This window comes from Arachis ipaensis, chromosome B9, assembly GCF_059453495.1.
Source record: "Arachis ipaensis isolate K30076 ecotype BB chromosome B9, ASM5945349v1, whole genome shotgun sequence".
In the NCBI taxonomy this organism is placed as follows: Eukaryota; Viridiplantae; Streptophyta; class Magnoliopsida; order Fabales; family Fabaceae; genus Arachis; species Arachis ipaensis.
In genome coordinates, this window is record NC_142444.1 from 122,679,983 (window position 1) to 122,696,931 (window position 16,949).

At 38.4% G+C, this 16,949-nt stretch overlaps 1 non-coding gene across 1 annotated transcript; it reads right to left on the bottom strand.

Annotated features, from left to right (window-relative positions):
- Positions 1-7,448: 7,448 nt before the first annotated feature.
- Positions 7,449-7,556, bottom strand: LOC148546169 (small nucleolar RNA R71). The gene has a single exon (XR_015902104.1). It is a non-coding gene; the product is annotated as a small nucleolar RNA R71 (small nucleolar RNA).
- Between the last annotated feature and the right edge of the window lie 9,393 nt (positions 7,557-16,949).

The following is a 16,949-nucleotide window of genomic DNA, read 5'->3' on the forward strand; positions in this document are numbered from 1 at the left end:
GAGTATCCTTAAAGAACGAAATCACAAGATTTCAACACCATGTACCTAAAAATGCAAAAGAGTAGAGAAATTCAAAAACTAGGTAGGGATTTCGGATTTACTCACCACAAAAGTTAAATAGAATTGAAGAGGATTAGGAGAGTAACGCGTAACCGTGAACGACTCATCAATTAGAGCTTTAGAGAAAAAGTTATGGACGATGAAAGGAGATGATGAATAGTGAAATAAGGGTTTCTCTTCTCCTCTCTTCTCTTCCTTCTAGGGTTGAATGTATGTGAATGAATTTTGTGTTATATACTAAAATGGCTAGATAATAAGCTTATATATGTGTGGGCTTGAGCCCAACATGGGTCTGATTCAACTGTTTTAGCCCATTGGCCCAATTTTGGGTCAAAATCTTTAAGATTAGTGTTTCAATTTGTATTCTAAATATTTTATTTTTTTGAAATTATAATTTTTTAATTATTAACCTCCTTTGCTCATAATTAAGTTATTAATTAATTATTTATTATTTTTTTGAGTCTTACATTACCCGTGCCTTGTATGGTCTGAAACAAGCGCTACAGGCTTGGTATCACAAACTTACTACTAGTTTGAAAAAGCTTAGTTTTCTAGCCACTAAGTCTGACATTTCAATTTTCACTCACTTCCATTTAGGCATTCACACTTGCTTATTGGTGTACATTGATGGTATCATCATCACTGGTGAATCTACCGAAGTTGTGTCTTCTATCATAGATAACCTAAATCAGAAGTTTGTGGTAAAGGACTTGGGAGAATAGTCACTCGAATTGCTTCAAGGAAAATGCTTCACTCGAATTGCTTCAAGGAAAATGCTTCTTTTCCAAAAAAAATATATTGCTAACTTGTTGAAAAAATCAGGTATGGAAGGCTATAACTCATGTCACGCTCCTCTTCCCTCCACGGTAAAGCTTTCTGCACTTGGGGGTTCGACCTTTGCTGATCCTCATCTATATAGATATGTGGTTGGTACTCTCTAGTATCTGACTATTACCGGACCTGAGTTGGCTTATTGTGTGAGTAAGGTACCTCAATTCATTCAGTCTCCCTTGGACTCTCATTAGTATTTTGTGAAGCGTATATTGAGGTATCTTAGTGGCACTACTACTTTTGGATTGTTGATAGATCGTGATGTTTTGATGAAGATGATTGCTTATTGTGATTTGGATTGGGGTGATCCTGATGATAAAAAATCTCAAGGTTGTTTATGTGTACTTTCTTAGCTCCAATATGGTTTTTCAGGATTCAAAGAAGCAATCTATGGTTGCAAGGTCTAATATTGAGGCAGAATACAGGAGTATGGCAAACTTAGTTACTGAATTTATTAGATTTGTAATTTTCTGAGTGAGCTACATTTTTCCTTGTCTGAGCTTCTGAGGATGTATTGTTGATGCCAGGGCATTTTGGCCAGTTTCACTGACCTTTTCTTTACTGTTTTTAGGATAATTTCATGCATTTCCTTAGGAAATAAGCTAGTTTTGGGTAGATATTCACTTACATCTTGATTTAAGCATACATAGTGCACTTTACATAATTTCATGAGGATTTTGCATGAATTTAATGACAAATTGGATGTTGCATTTCCCATGACTTGGACTAGAACTTTGATACACTTTATTGCTTGATTTCAGGACAAAGGAAGCAAAGAAGAACCACATTAGTAGCTACGTTAGTTGCACTAACGTTAACACTAACGTGGCATGGGAGTAACTTGCAAAGTTAATGAGAAAAGTAATTGCCAATAACGCTCTCGAAGCCATCATTGCCCACGTTAAGAATCACATTAACTAAGTTAACGTGAACTCTAACGTGGAAGAAAGGAAATGGAGCCAACGTTAGTGACACTTAATATTATCACTAACGTTGGACCAAGCTCATAAGTGGCCACGTTAGTTGCCACGTTAACTTAGTTAACGTGGCCTCTAACATTAAGAAGTAAAAGGGGAAGCCAACGTTAGTGACATTCAACTTTATCACTAACATTGGCCAAGTCACAATAAGCCACGTTAACTCCCACGTTAACCTAGTTAACGTGGAAGCTAACGTGAAAAACCAAGGTGGTCGACAACGTTAGTGACACCAAACATTGTCACTAACGTTGGAATGAGCCCACACAAGCCACTATGAGCCACGTTAACTCCCACGTTAACTTAGTTAACGTGGAAGCTAACGTGGATAAGGGAATGATGAGCCAACGTTAGTGACACTCAACTTTGTCACTAACGTTGGAGATGGCTAGCATGGCCACGTTAGAAGCCACGTTAACCTAGTTAACGTGGACTCTAACGTGAGAAATAGGGGCATATTGGAACGTTAGTGACAATGGTAAGTGTCACTAACGTTCTCGAAGGTTGGCAAGCCTACGTTAAAAGAGCCACGTTAACTAAGTTAACGTGGACTCTAACGTAGGGAAGGGGGAGACTTCTCAACGTTATTGGGAAAGGTAAGTCCCAATAACATGTGCGAAGGACAAAGAGGCAACGTTAGTGGCAACGTTTGTGCCACTAACGTTGAAGTTAACGTGGCTCTTACTTTAGTGAGGAACGTTAGTGAAAAAGGTGATTGTCACTAACGTTCTCGAACCCACATTTCCACTTAAACGTTAACACCACTAACGTCCTGAGCTAAAGTCTCTGCTCACTTCAAACTTTCTCTCTGCAAGCAAAGCTGAGCCCAATGAAGAAGAGAACTGCTTCAAACTCAAGATCCAAAGGCCCATACCCAAGACTTGAAGAATCAACTAGAAGAACAGAAGAGTAGTATATATAGGAGTAGCTTTGAATTAAAAAGGGAGTTGAAAAAATATAGGGGGCCTCTTGGCATAGAACTACTCTCTGTATTTTACTTTCTCTGTACTTCTAGTTTCATCATGTATTCTCCATCTTTGTTTTCATTTTTTAGAGCTATGAACAACTAAACCCCTTTCATTGGGTTAGGGAGCTCTGTTGTAATTTGATGGATCAATACTAATTTTCATTATTCTTCTTCTATCTTCTCTCTTGATTTTACTTGAAAGCTTTCGATCTTTATCCAATTGGGTAGTTATCTTGGAAAAGAAACTATTCAAACTTGGATCTCTTCTGAACCTTGAAAGAGGAATGAAGAGATCATGCTAGAAATGCTTTCTCATGCTGGACCAAATTGGGTTTGGATGGATGATGAGCGGATAATTTATACGCTTTTTGACATTATTTTTAGTATGTTTTTAGTAGGATCTAGTTACTTTTAGGGATGTTTTCATTAGTTTTTATGTTAAATTCACATTTCTGGACTTTACTATGAGTTTGTGTGTTTTTCTATGATTTCAGATATTTTCTGGCTGAAATTGAGGGACTTGAGTAGAAATCAAATTCAGAGGTTGAAGAAGGACTGCTGATGCTGTTGGATTCTGACCTTCCTGCACTCAAAGTGGATTTTCTGAAGCTACAGAATTCGAAATGGCACGCTTCCAATTTCGTTGGAAAGTAGACATCCAGGGCTTTCCAGAAATGTATAATAGTCCATACTTTGGCCAAGAATAGATGACGTAAACTGGCGTTCAACGCCAGCTTACTGCCCAAATCTGGCGTCCAGCGCTAGAAAAGGATCCAAAACCAGAGTTGAACGCCCAAACTGGCACAAAAACTGGCGTTCAACTCCAAGAAGGACCTCTAAACATGCAACACTCAAGCTCAGCCCAAGCACACACCAAGTGGGCCCCGGAAGTGGATTTATGCATCAATTACTTACTCATGTAAACCCTAGTAGCTAGTTTATTATAAATAGGACCTTTCACTACTGTATTAGACGTCTTTTTGACCATCTTTGGATCTTTGGATTATCTTATGATCCTTTGATCACGTTTTGGGGGCTGGCCATCTCGGCCATGCCTGGACCTTTCACTTATGTATTTTCACGGTAGAGTTTCTACACTCCATAGATTAAGGTGTGGAGCTCTGCTGTTCCTCAAAGATTAATGCAAAATACTACTTTTTTCTATTCAATTCATCTTATTTCGCTTCTAAGATATTCATTCGTACTTCAATTTGAATGTGATGAACGTGACAATCATCATCATTCCCTATGAACGCGTGCCTGACAACCACTTCCGTTCTACCTTCGACTGAATGAGTATCTCTTAGATCTCTTAATCAGAATCTTCGTGGCGTAAGCTAGAATGATGGTGGCATTCAAGAGAATCCGGAAAGTCTAAACCTTGTCTGTGGTATTCCGAGTAGGATTCAATGAATGAATGACTGTGACGAGCTCCAAACTCGCGATTGCAGGGCGTTAGTGACAGACGCAAAAGGATAGTAAATCCTATTCCAGCATGATCGAGAACCGACAGATGAATAGCCGTGCCGTGACAGGGTGCATTGACCATTTTCACTGAGAGGATAAGATGAAGCCATTGACAAGGGTGATGCCTCCAGACGATTAGCCGTGCCGTGACAGGGCATTGGATCATTTTCTCGAGAGATGACCGAAAGTAGCCATTGACAGTGGTGATGTATCACATAAAGCCAGCCATGGAAAGGAGTAAGACTGATTGGATGAAGATAGCAGGAAAGCAGAGGTTCAGAGGAATAAAAGCATCTCCATTCGCTTATCTGAAATTCCTACCAATGAATTACATAAGTATTTCTATCCCTATTTTATTATATTAAATTCGAAAACACCATTATCAATTTATATCTGCCTAACTGAGATTTGCAAGGTGACCACAGCTTGCTTCATACCAACAATCTCCGTGGGATTCGACCCTTACTCACGTAAGGTATTACTTGGACGACCCAGTGCACTTGCTGGTCAGTTACACGGAGTTGTGAACCGTGGTCTTGGCATCATGTTTTAGGCGCCATTACCAGGGAAAGAAAGAGCGATGAATTTTACATAATTAAAGTGTAATCACGATTCCGCGTACCAAGTTTTTGGCGCCGTTGCCGGGGATTGTTTGAGTTTTCGGCAAGCTTTTGGTCCGGTAACATCAGTGCCAAGTTTGGATCCGGCAACAACACCAAGTTTTTGGCGCCGTTGCCGGGGATTGTTCGAGTTTGGACAACTGACGGTTCATCTTGTTGCTCAGATTAGGTAATTTTCTTTTTATTTTATTTTCAAAAATTTTTCAAAAATATTTCTAAAATTTTCTCATCTGTTTTCGAAAATAATATAAAATTGTTTTCAAAAAAAATATTTTATTCAAAATTTTTAAGAATGAATTCTAGTGTTTCATGAAGCATGTTGAAGCCTGGCTGGCTGTAAAGCCATGTCTAATTCCTTTGGGAATGAGTATGTCAGGCGTGTCATGTCTGAATTACATGCTGAAGCTTGGCTGGCCATTGGCCATGTCTAGTGTTTTGGACCGGAGCTTTCATTGAAGGCTTGGCTGGCTAGTGAGCCATGTCTAATTCCTGGACTGAAGCTTTAGACTAAGAATGCAAGATTCCTGGAATTCATATTAAAAATTTTGGAATCCTTATTTTTCTTTTTCAATTAATTTTTCGAAAAATCCAAAAAAAAAATAGAAAATCATAAAAATCAAAAACAATTTTTGTGTTTCTTGTTTGAGTCTTGAGTCATGTTATAAGTTTGGTGTCAATTGCATGTGCATCTTGCATTTTTCGAAAATTTCATGCATTCATAGTGTTCTTCATGATCTTCAAGTTGTTCTTGGTAAGTCTTCTTGTTTGATCTTGACGATTTTTTGTTTTGTGTTGTATGGTGTTTTTCATATGCATTCTTGAATTCTTAGTGCGTAAGCATTAAAGAATTCTAAGTTTGGTGTCTTACATGTTTTCTTTGCATCAAAAGTTTTTCAAAATTGTGTCTATGATGTTCATCTTGACATTCATAGTGTTCTTGGTGTTCATCTTGACATTCATAGCATTCTTGCATGCATTCATTGTTTTGATCCATAACTTTCATGCATTGCATCATTTTTCTTGTTTTTCTCTCTCATCATAAAAATTCAAAAATCAAAAAATATCTTTCCCTTTTTCTCTCATCAAATTCAAAAATTTGGATTGACTTTTTCAAAAATTTTTAAAATCAAATTGTTTCTTATGAGTCAAATCAAATTTTCAATTTGAACATCTTATCTTTTTCAAAATCTTTTTCAAAAATCAAATCTTTTTCATTTTTCTTAGTTATTTTTGAAAATTCTAAAAATATTTTTCAAAAATCTTTTTTCTTATTTTCATATCAAATTTTTGAAAATAACATAATCAATTAATGTTTTGATTCAAAAATTTGAAGTTTGTTACTTGCTTGTTAAGAAAGATTCAAACTTTAAGTTCTATAATCATATCTTGTGATTTCTTATGAATCAAGTCTTTAATTGAGATTTTAAAAATCAAATCTTTTTCAAAACTAATTTCTAAAATATCTTCTTATCTTACCTTTTTCAAAAAGTTGGTTTCAAAATATCTTTTCTAACTTCTTAACTTCTTATCTTTTCAAAATTGATTTTCAAATTTGTTTCAACTAACTAACTAACTTTTTGTTTGTTTCTTAACTTTTTCAAAACTACCTAACTAACTCTCTCTCTCTCATTTTCGAAAATATCTTCCCCCTTTTTCAAAATTTCTTTTTAACTTATTAATTATTTTAATTTTTAATTTTTAAATCTTAATTTTCGAAAATTACTAACATTTTTCAAAAACTATTTTCAAAAATCACTAACTCTTTTTCAAAAACTATTTTCGAAAATTCCTTATCTCTCATCTTATTCTATTTATTTATTCATCTACTAACATCTCATCTCACATCTCTGCCATCCTCACAGTTGGGTTTCTTCCATTATATTACATTCTTTGTCCCCCCTCTTCTTCTACTCACACAGGGATCCCTATACTGTGGTATAAAGGATCCATATTATTATTATTATTATTTTTCTGTGCCCTCTTCTTTGTCATATGAGCAGGAGCAAGGATAAGAACATTCTTGTGGAAGCAGATCCAGAACCTGAAAGGACTCTAAAAAGGAAACTAAGAGAAGCTAAAATACAACAATCCAGAGATAACCTTTCAGAAATTTTCGAACAGGAAGAGGAGATGGCAGCCGAAAATAATAATAATGTAAGGAAGATGCTTGGTGCCTTTACTGCACCTAATTCCAATTTACATGGAAGAAGCATCTCCATTCCTGCCATTGGAGCAAACAACTTTGAGCTGAAACCTCAATTAGTTTCTCTGATGCAGCAGAACTGCAAGTTTCATGGACTTCCATCTGAAGATCCTTTTCAGTTCTTAACTGAGTTCTTGCAGATATGTGATACTGTTAAGACTAATGGAGTAGATCCTGAAGTCTACAGGCTCATGCTTTTCCCTTTTGCTGTAAGAGACAGAGCTAGAGTATGGTTGGACTCTCAACCTAAGGATAGTCTGAACTCTTGGGATAAGCTGGTCAAGGCTTTCCTAGCCAAGTTCTTTCCTCCTCAAAAGCTGAGCAAGCTTAGAGTGGATGTTCAAACCTTCAGACAGAAAAAAGGTGAATCCCTCTATGAAGCTTGGGAGAGATACAAAGGACTGACCAAAAAGTGTCCTTCTGACATGCTTTCAGAATGGACCATCCTGGATATATTCTATGATGGTCTGTCTGAGTTATCTAAGATGTCATTGGATACCTCTGCAGGTGGATCCATTCACCTGAAGAAAATGCCTGCAGAAGCTCAAGAACTCATTGACATGGTTGCTAATAACCAGTTCATGTACACTTCTGAAAGGAATCCTGTGAGCAATGGGACGCCTATGAAGAAGGGAGTTCTTGAAGTTGATACTCTGAATGCCATATTGGCTCAGAATGAAATATTGACTCAGCAAGTCAATATGATCTCTCAGAGTCTGCATGGAATGCAAGCTGCATCCAACAGTACTCAAGAGGCATCTTCTGAAGAAGAAGCTTATGATCCTGAAAACCCTGCAATAGCAAAGGTAAATTATTTAGGTGAACCTTATGGAAACACCTATAACTCATCATGGAGAAATCATCCAAATTTCTCATGGAAGGATCAAAAGCCTCAACAAGGCTTTAATAATAGTGGAAGAAACAGGTTTAACAATAATAAACTTTTTCCATCATCCACTCAGCAACAGACAGAGAACTCTGAACAAAATACTTCTAATTTGGCAAACTTGGTCTCTGATCTGTCTAAGGCCACTGTAAGTTTTATGAATGAAACAAGGTCTTCCATTAGAAATTTGGAAGCACAAGTGGGCCAGCTGAGTAAGAGGGTCACTGAAATCCCTCCTAGTACTCTCCCAAGCAATACAGAAGAGAACCCAAAAGGAGAGTGCAAGGCCATTGACATAAGCACCATGGCCGAACCTACTAGGGGAGTGGAGGACGTGAATCCCAAGGAGGAAGACCTCCTGGGACGTCTAGTGATCAATAAGGAGCTTCCCTCTGAGGAACCAAAGGACTCTGAGGCTCATCTAGAGACCATAGAGATTCCATTGAACCTCCTTATGCCCTTCATGAGCTCTGATGAGTATTCCTCTTCTGAAGAGAATGAGGATGTTACTGAAGAGCAAACTGCCAAGTTTCTTGGTGCAATCATGAAGCTGAATGCCAAATTATTTGGCATTGATACTTGGGAAGTTGAACCTCCCTTGTTCATCAATGAACTAAGTGATCTGGATCAACTGACATTGCCTCAGAAGAGACAGGATCCTGGAAAGTTCATAATACCCTGTACCATAGGCACCATGATCTTTAAGGCTTTATGTGACCTTGGTTCAGGAATAAACCTCATTCCCCTCTCTGTAATAGAGAAACTGGGAATCTATGGGGTGCAAGCTGCTAAAATCTCATTAGAGATGGCAGACAATTCAAGAAAACAGGCTTATGGACAAGTAGAGGACGTGTTAGTAAAGGTTGAAGGCCTTTACATCCCTGCTGATTTCATAGTCCTGGATACTGGAAAGGAAGAGGATGAATCCATCATCCTAGGAAGACCTTTCCTGGCCACAGCAAGAGCTGTGATTGATGTTGACAGAGGTGAAATAGCCCTTCAATGGAATAAGGACTCCCTTGTGTTTAAAACTCAAGGATCTCCCTCTGCAACCATGGAGAGGAAGCAGAAAAAGCTTCTCTCAAAGCAGAGTCAACCAGAGCCCCCACAGTCAAACTCTAAGTTTGGTGTTGGGAGGCCACAACCAAACTCTAAGTTTGGTGTTGAACTCCCATATCCAAACTCTAAGTTTGGTGTTGGAGAGTCTCAACAAAGCTCTGCACATCTGTGAGGCTCCATGAGAGCCCAATGTCAAGCTATTGACATTAAAGAAGCGCTTGTTGGGAGGCAACCCAATTTTTATTTATCTAACTATATTTTCCTTAGTTATATGTCTTTGTAGGTTCATGATCATGTAGAGTCACAAAATAAATATAAAAATTGAAAACGGAATCAAAAACAGCAGAAGAAAAATCACACCCTAGAGGAGCATCTGTCTGGCGTTCAGCGCCAGAACAGAGCATGATGCTGGCGCTCAACGCCCAAAATGGGCAGCTTCTGGGCGCTGAACGCCAGAACAGGCATGGTTCTGGCGTTCAACGCCAGAAATGGCACACAAATGGGCGTTGAACGCCCAAAATGGCCACCAACCTGGCGTTGAACGCCCAGAGTTGTGTGCAAAGGCATTTTTACATGCCTAATGGGTGCAGGGATGTAAATCCTTGGACACCTCAGGATCTGTAGACCCCACAGGATCCACTCAGGATCTGTGGACCCCATAGGATCCCCACCTACCTCCACTCACTTCTTCTCACCACTTTATTTCACACAACCCCATAAACACTCTTCCCCAAAAACCCTTCACCAATCACCTCAAACTCTCTTCACCATCACCTCTTCACCACTCACATCCATCCACTCTTCCCCATAAACCTACCTCATAAACTCCACCTACCTTCAAAAATTCAAAACCAATTTCCCACCCAAACCCACCCTTCTTGGCCGAACCACATCACCTTCTCCCTCTCCTCCATTTCTTCTTCTTCTTCATCTATTCTTTCTTTTGTTGCTCGAGGGCGAGCAAAATTCTAAGTTTGGCGTGGTAAAAGCATAAGCTTTTTGTTTTTCCATTACCATTGATGGCACCTAAGACCGGAGAATCCTCTTGAAAGGGAAAAGGGAAGACAAAAGCTTTCACCTCCGAGTCATGGGAGATGGAAAGGTTCATCTCCAAAGCCCATCAAGACCACTTCTATGATGTTGTGGCCAAGAAGAAGGTGATCTCTGAGGTCCCTTTCAAACTCAAAAGAAATGAGTATCCAGAGATCCGACATGAAATTCAAAGAAGAGGTTGGGAAGTTCTAATAAATCCCATCCAACAAGTCGGCATCCTAATGGTTCAAGAGTTCTATGCTAATGCATGGATCACCAAGAACCATGATCAAAGTAAGAACCCGGATCCAAAGAACTATGTTACAATGGTTCGGGAGAAATACTTAGATTTTAGTCCGGAGAATGTGAGGTTGGCGTTTAACTTGCCCATGATGCAAGGAGATGAACGCCCCTACACTAGAAGGGTCAACTTTAATCAAAGGTTGGACCAAGTCCTTATGGACATATGTGTAGAAGGAGCTCAATGGTAGATTGACTCCAAAGGCAAGCCGGTTCAACTAAGAAGATTGGACCTCAAGCCTATAGCTAGAGGATGGTTGGAGTTCATTCAATGCTCAATCATTCCCACTAGCAACCGGTCTGAAGTTACTATAGACCGGGCCATCATGATCCATAGCATCATGATTGGAGAAGAGGTGGAAGTTCATGAGATTATACCTCAAGAACTCTACAAGGTGGCTGACAAGTCCTCCACTATGGCAAGGTTAGCCTTTCCTCACCTCATTTGCCACCTATGCAATTCAGCTGGGATTGACATAGAGGGAGATATCCTCATCAAAGAGGACAAGCCCATCACTAAGAAAAAGATGGAGCAAGCAAGAGAGCCCACTCATGGAGCTCAAGAGGCGTATGAAGCTCATCACCATGAGATCCCGGAGATGCCTCAAATGCACTTTCCTCCACAAAACTATTGGGAGCAAATCAACACCTCCCTAGGAGAATTGAGTTCCAATATGGGACAACTAAGGGTGGAACATCAAGAGCACTCCATCATGCTTCATGAAATAAGAGAAGATCAAAAAGGAATGAGGGAGGAGCAACAAAGACAAGGAAGAGACATAGAAGAGCTCAAGGACATCATTGGTTCCTCAAGAAGGAAACGCCACCATCACTAAGGTGGATTCATTCCTTGTTCTTATTTCTTCTGTTTTTCGTTTTCTATGTTATGTGCTTATCTATGTTTGTGTCTTCATTACATGACCATTAGTAGTTAGTAACTTTGTCTTAAAGTTATAAATGTCCTATGAATCCATCACCTCTCTTAAATGAAAAATGTTTTAATTCAAAAGAACAAGAAGTACATGAGTTTCGAATTTATCCTTGAACTTAGTTTAATTATATTGATGTGGTGACAATGCTTCTTGTTTTCTGAATGAATGCTTGAACAGTGCATATGTCTTTTGAAGTTGTTGTTTAAGAATATTAAATATGTTGGCTCTTAAAAGAATGATGACTAGGAAACATGTTATTTGATAATCTGAAAAATCATAAAAATGATTCTTGAAGCAAGAAAAAGCAGCAAAGAACAGAGCTTGCAGAAAAAAAAAATATAGGTGAAAAAAAATATAGAAAGAAAAAAAAAAGAAGAAAAAGCAAGCAGAAAAACCCAAAGCTCTTAAAACCAAGAGGCAAGAGCAAAAAAGCCAATAACCCTTAAAACCAAAAGCCAAGGGCAAATAAAAAGGATCCTAAGGCTTTGAGCATCAGTGGATAGGAGGGCCTAAAGGAATAAAATCCTGGTCTAAGCGGCTAAACCAAGCTGTCCCTAACCATGTGCTTGTGGCGTGTAGGTGTCAAGTGAAAACTTGAGACTGAGCGGTTAAAGTCAAGGTCCAAAGCAAAAAAAAGAGTGTGCTTAAGAACCCTGGACACCTCTAATTGGGGACTTTAGCAAAGCTGAGTCACAATCTGAAAAGGTTCACCCAATTATGTGTCTGTGGCATTTATGTATCCGGTGGTAATACTGGAAAACAAAGTGCTTAGGGCCACGGCCAAGACTCATAAAGAAGCTGTGTTCAAGAATCATCATACTGAACTAGGAGAGTCAATAACACTATTCGAAATCTGAAGTTCCTATAGATGCCAATCATTCTAAACTTCAATGGATAAAGTGAGATGCCAAAACTATTCAAGAGGCAAAAAGCTATAAGTCCCGCTCATATGATTGAAGCTATGTTTCATTGATAATTTGGAATTTATAGTATATTCTCTTCTTTTTATCCTATTTGATTTTCAGTTGCTTGGGGACAAGCAACAATTTAAGTTTGGTGTTGTGATGAGCGGATAATTTATACGCTTTTTGACATTGTTTTTAGTATGTTTTTAGTAGGATCTAGTTACTTTTAGGGATGTTTTCATTAGTTTTTATGTTAAATTCACATTTCTGAACTTTACTATGAGTTTGTGTGTTTTTCTGTGATTTCAGGTATTTTCTGGCTGAAATTGAGGGACTTGAGCAGAAATCAGATTCAGAGGTTGAAGAAGGACTGCTGATGCTGTTGGATTCTGACCTCCCTGCACTCAAAGTGGATTTTCTGGAGCTACAGAATTCAAAATGGCGCGCTTCCAATTGCGTTGGAAAGTAGACATCCAGAGCTTTCCAGAAATATATAATAGTCCATACTTTGGCCAAGAATAGACGATGTAAACTGGCGTTCAACGCCAGATTACTGCCCAAATCTGGCGTCCAGCGCCAGAAAAGGATCCAAAACCAGAGTTGAACGCCCAAACTGGCACAAAAACTGGCGTTCAACTCCAAGAAGGACCTCTACACGTGCAACACTCAAGCTCAGCCCAAGCACACACCAAGTGGGCCCCGGAAGTGGATTTATGCATCAATTACTTACTCATGTAAACCCTAGTAGCTAGTTTATTATAAATAGGACCTTTCACTACTGTATTAGACGTCTTTTTGACCATCTTTGGATCTTTGGATTACCTTATGATCCTTTGATCACATTTTGGGGGCTGGCCATCTCGGCCATGCCTGGACCTTTCACTTATGTATTTTCACGGTAGAGTTTCTACACTCCATAGATTAAGGTGTGGAGCTCTGCTGTTCCTCAAAGATTAATGTAAAATACTACTGTTTTCTATTCAATTCATCTTATTTCGCTTCTAAGATATTCATTCGTACTTCAATCTGAATGTGATGAACGTGACAATCATCATCATTCCCTATGAACGCGTGCCTGACAACCACTTCCGTTCTACCTTCGACTGAATGAGTATCTCTTAAATCTCTTAATCAGAATCTTCGTGGCGTAAGCTAGAATGATGGCGGCATTCAAGAGAATCCGGAAAGTCTAAACCTTGTCTGTGGTATTCCGAGTAGGATTCAATGAATGAATGACTGTGACGAGCTCCAAACTCGCGATTGCAGGGCGTTAGTGACAGACGCAAAAGGATAGTAAATCCTATTCCAGCATGATCGAGAACCGACAGATGAATAGCCGTGCCGTGACAGGGTGCGTTGACCATTTTCACTGAGAGGATAAGATGAAGCCATTGACAAGGGTGATGCCTCCAGACGATTAGCCGTGCCGTGACAGGGCATTGGATCATTTTCCCGAGAGATGACCGAAAGTAGCCATTGACAGTGGTGATGTATCACATAAAGCCAGCCATGGAAAGGAGTAAGACTGATTGGATGAAGATAGCAGGAAAGCAGAGGTTCAGAGGAATAAAAGCATCTCCATTCGCTTATCTGAAATTCCTACCAATGAATTACATAAGTATTTCTATCCCTATTTTATTATATTAAATTCGAAAACACCATTATCAATTTATATCTGTCTAACTAAGATTTGCAAGGTGACCATAGCTTGCTTCATACCAACAATCTCCGTGGGATTCGACCCTTACTCACGTAAGGTATTACTTGGACGACCCAGTGCACTTGCTGGTCAGTTACACGGAGTTGTGAACCGTGGTCTTGGCATCATGTTTTTGGCGCCATTACCAGGGAAAGAAAGAGCGATGAATTTTACATAATTAAAGTGTAATCACGATTCCGCGTACCAATGGATATGTGACTATAATCCTCTCAATACTTGATTTGGGAAATGCATGTGGTATAATCAGTGACCATACTTCATCTCTTCTCATGAGCAATTGACCAAGGAATTGGCTATTGATCTAGATTTAAGAGATTGAATTACATAAAATTGTAATTCGATCAATTAAGATTGCCAAGGAGATCAATGAGTGCATTGATTGAGGAAGAGATGAAAATGAAATTGATCCGGAGAATGCAACATCTCCTGAGCCTAATGAACTCCCCATTTCTGATCTTACCCATTCTCTTTAATTTCCGTCATTTACATTTATGAGCAATTACCCCATTCCCATTTAAGATTCTGCAATTTACTTTCCGTCATTTATATTCAGCTCTTTATTTCTAGCATTCACTTTTCTGTTATTTACTTTCCCGCCATTTAATTTTCTGTAATTCTCAACTCAAATTCTGATTCGCTCAACTAGAACATTCCTCAAATTAAAGTTGCTTGATCAATCAATCCTTGTGGGATTCGACCTCACTCTATTGTGAGTTTTTACTTGACGACAAATTCGGTACACTTGCCAAAGGAAATTTGTTGAGAGACAGTTTCCACGTGCATCAATTGTGACAACTTGAGTGTTGTGTGACTGATGAGGCACAGAAGTTGATGAATTAAAAATTATTAAAATAGTTACGTTGCAAGTATAGTTCTTAACTCACCGAAAATCTGCCTATCAATTTAGAAATATGTCACAGAGAGTTAAATTAAAAATTACTGGGAGTTTAAGTCCCAGGTCGTCTCCCAACGAGTTACAGAAAAGTGTGCTATTTTATTAATCAGATGTTCCAAGAAGTTGAGTTAAGTAGGTGGAAAACTAAATTGAGAAAATTCAAATAATATGAATAAAAGCCTTGACTGGGAGTTGATTAGTTGGAATCTCTATTATTGATGGGATGATTTCAAGATTAATTTATAATTAATGGTTGTTCTGTTTAGTTATCCCTTACTAGGTAAAGGAAAGTCAAACAAGTTGGAATGCTAGATCTGTTCACGAGTTGCAACCCACTTAGTTCAAAGGGATTGGTGTTAGTGATTAGATAACAATCCAACAGTTAACCCAATTACGAATTTTCTTTCAATCCTTCCAACACAAGAGTTCCTTTCAATCAACTCCCCATCAAGTGAGGAAACTACTCACTCATTGTGAATAATAAATCCATAACACATGAAAGGGAATTAAAAGAAGACATGATTATTGGAATGGAAAATAAATTAAAATGGAAGAAATAATCCTTGTACTAAATAATCGTGAAAGTATTCAAATGACAAAATTAAGCAAAGCAAAGAACATGGAAGAATAAAACCAAGTTAAGAGAACGAACTAGAATGACGAAGTCTTGATGAGGAAATAACTCTTCTCAATGTTCCAATGCTAAGACCAATTGAAAATTAAAATTCTTAAACCTAGAGAGAGAAACCTAAAGGAGTAAAACTAGATCTAAAACTGAAAATTGTCTAGAATGAATATTGTCTTTTGTTTCTGCATATTCTCTGGCTCTAGTCTGCTGTTCCGGGCCGAAAACTGGGTCGAAATAAGGTCCAAAATTGCCCCCAGCGAATTCTGCAGATTATGCAGATCGCACATGTCACGCGATCGCGTCATCCATGCGGACGCGTCATTCGCGCTTTTCCTTGCCACGCGTTCGCGTCGTTCACGCTACCGCGTCGCTTGAGCTTTTCCAATCCTGGCGGCCGCGTGAGCCAGCGGCTGCGTCACTGCGATTTGCTCTCCTTCGCGCGGTCGCGTGAGCCATGCGACCGCGTCACTTCTCGCTGGTTACCTCCTCAAATTCTTGTGTTCCTTCCATTTTTGCTAGCTTCCTTTCCAATCTCCAACTCATTCATGCCCTATAAAGTCTGAAACACTCAACACACAAATCCCGGCATCAAATGGAATAGAGAAGAATTAAAATTACATAATTAAAGTCTCTAGGAAGCAGTTTTCACACATGTTATAAATTCAGGAAGGAATTATAATTTCATGCTAATTTAATGAATAAGTGGGTAAGGATCATGAAAAAACCACACAATTAAACACAATATAAACCATAAAATAGTGGTTTATCAGTGACGGAAGAAAAATGTCGGTAAAGATTTTCACAAAAATATCGTGTTGCAAGTATAGTTCTAAACCGACAATTAAACCTCAATCAATATTTAAATTGTTTGTCACAAATACAAACCCAATAAAATTAACCGAAGTATTCAACCTCGGATTGTCTCTCAAGGAATTGCAGGGAAGTATGTTTATTATTGGCTATGGAAAAGTATATTTTTGGGTTTTGTAATGAGAAACCAGAAAGTAAAATTGCAAGAAAATAAACTAATAACTAAGAAAGCTCTTAGCAAGGATTGAGAACTAGAAGTCCTATCTTAATTATCATTATCAATTGTGATGGTAAATCTGAATTGCCTTCACTTAGTTAACCTCTAACCAATGGAGGAAGGTCAAGTACATACAATCAACCTGAGTTCACAAGTCCTAGTCAACTCATATTGAGAGACTAGATTTAGTGAAGTTCAAGCTAACCGGAAATCTTCAATTACCATTCAACAAAAGAGTTTTGATAACTCAAGAGTCTTTAATTAATCAATCCAAGTTAAGAATATAAAAATCTAATTTAAAATCCTACCATGTATTTTATCAAACACTTGGTAGGCACAAAATAAAAGTATGATAAAATTAACAAGGAATATTAAATCTAAACAACCAATTGCAAGCATCAATGACTAACAATTAAAGAGAGTAACAATAAACATGGCAA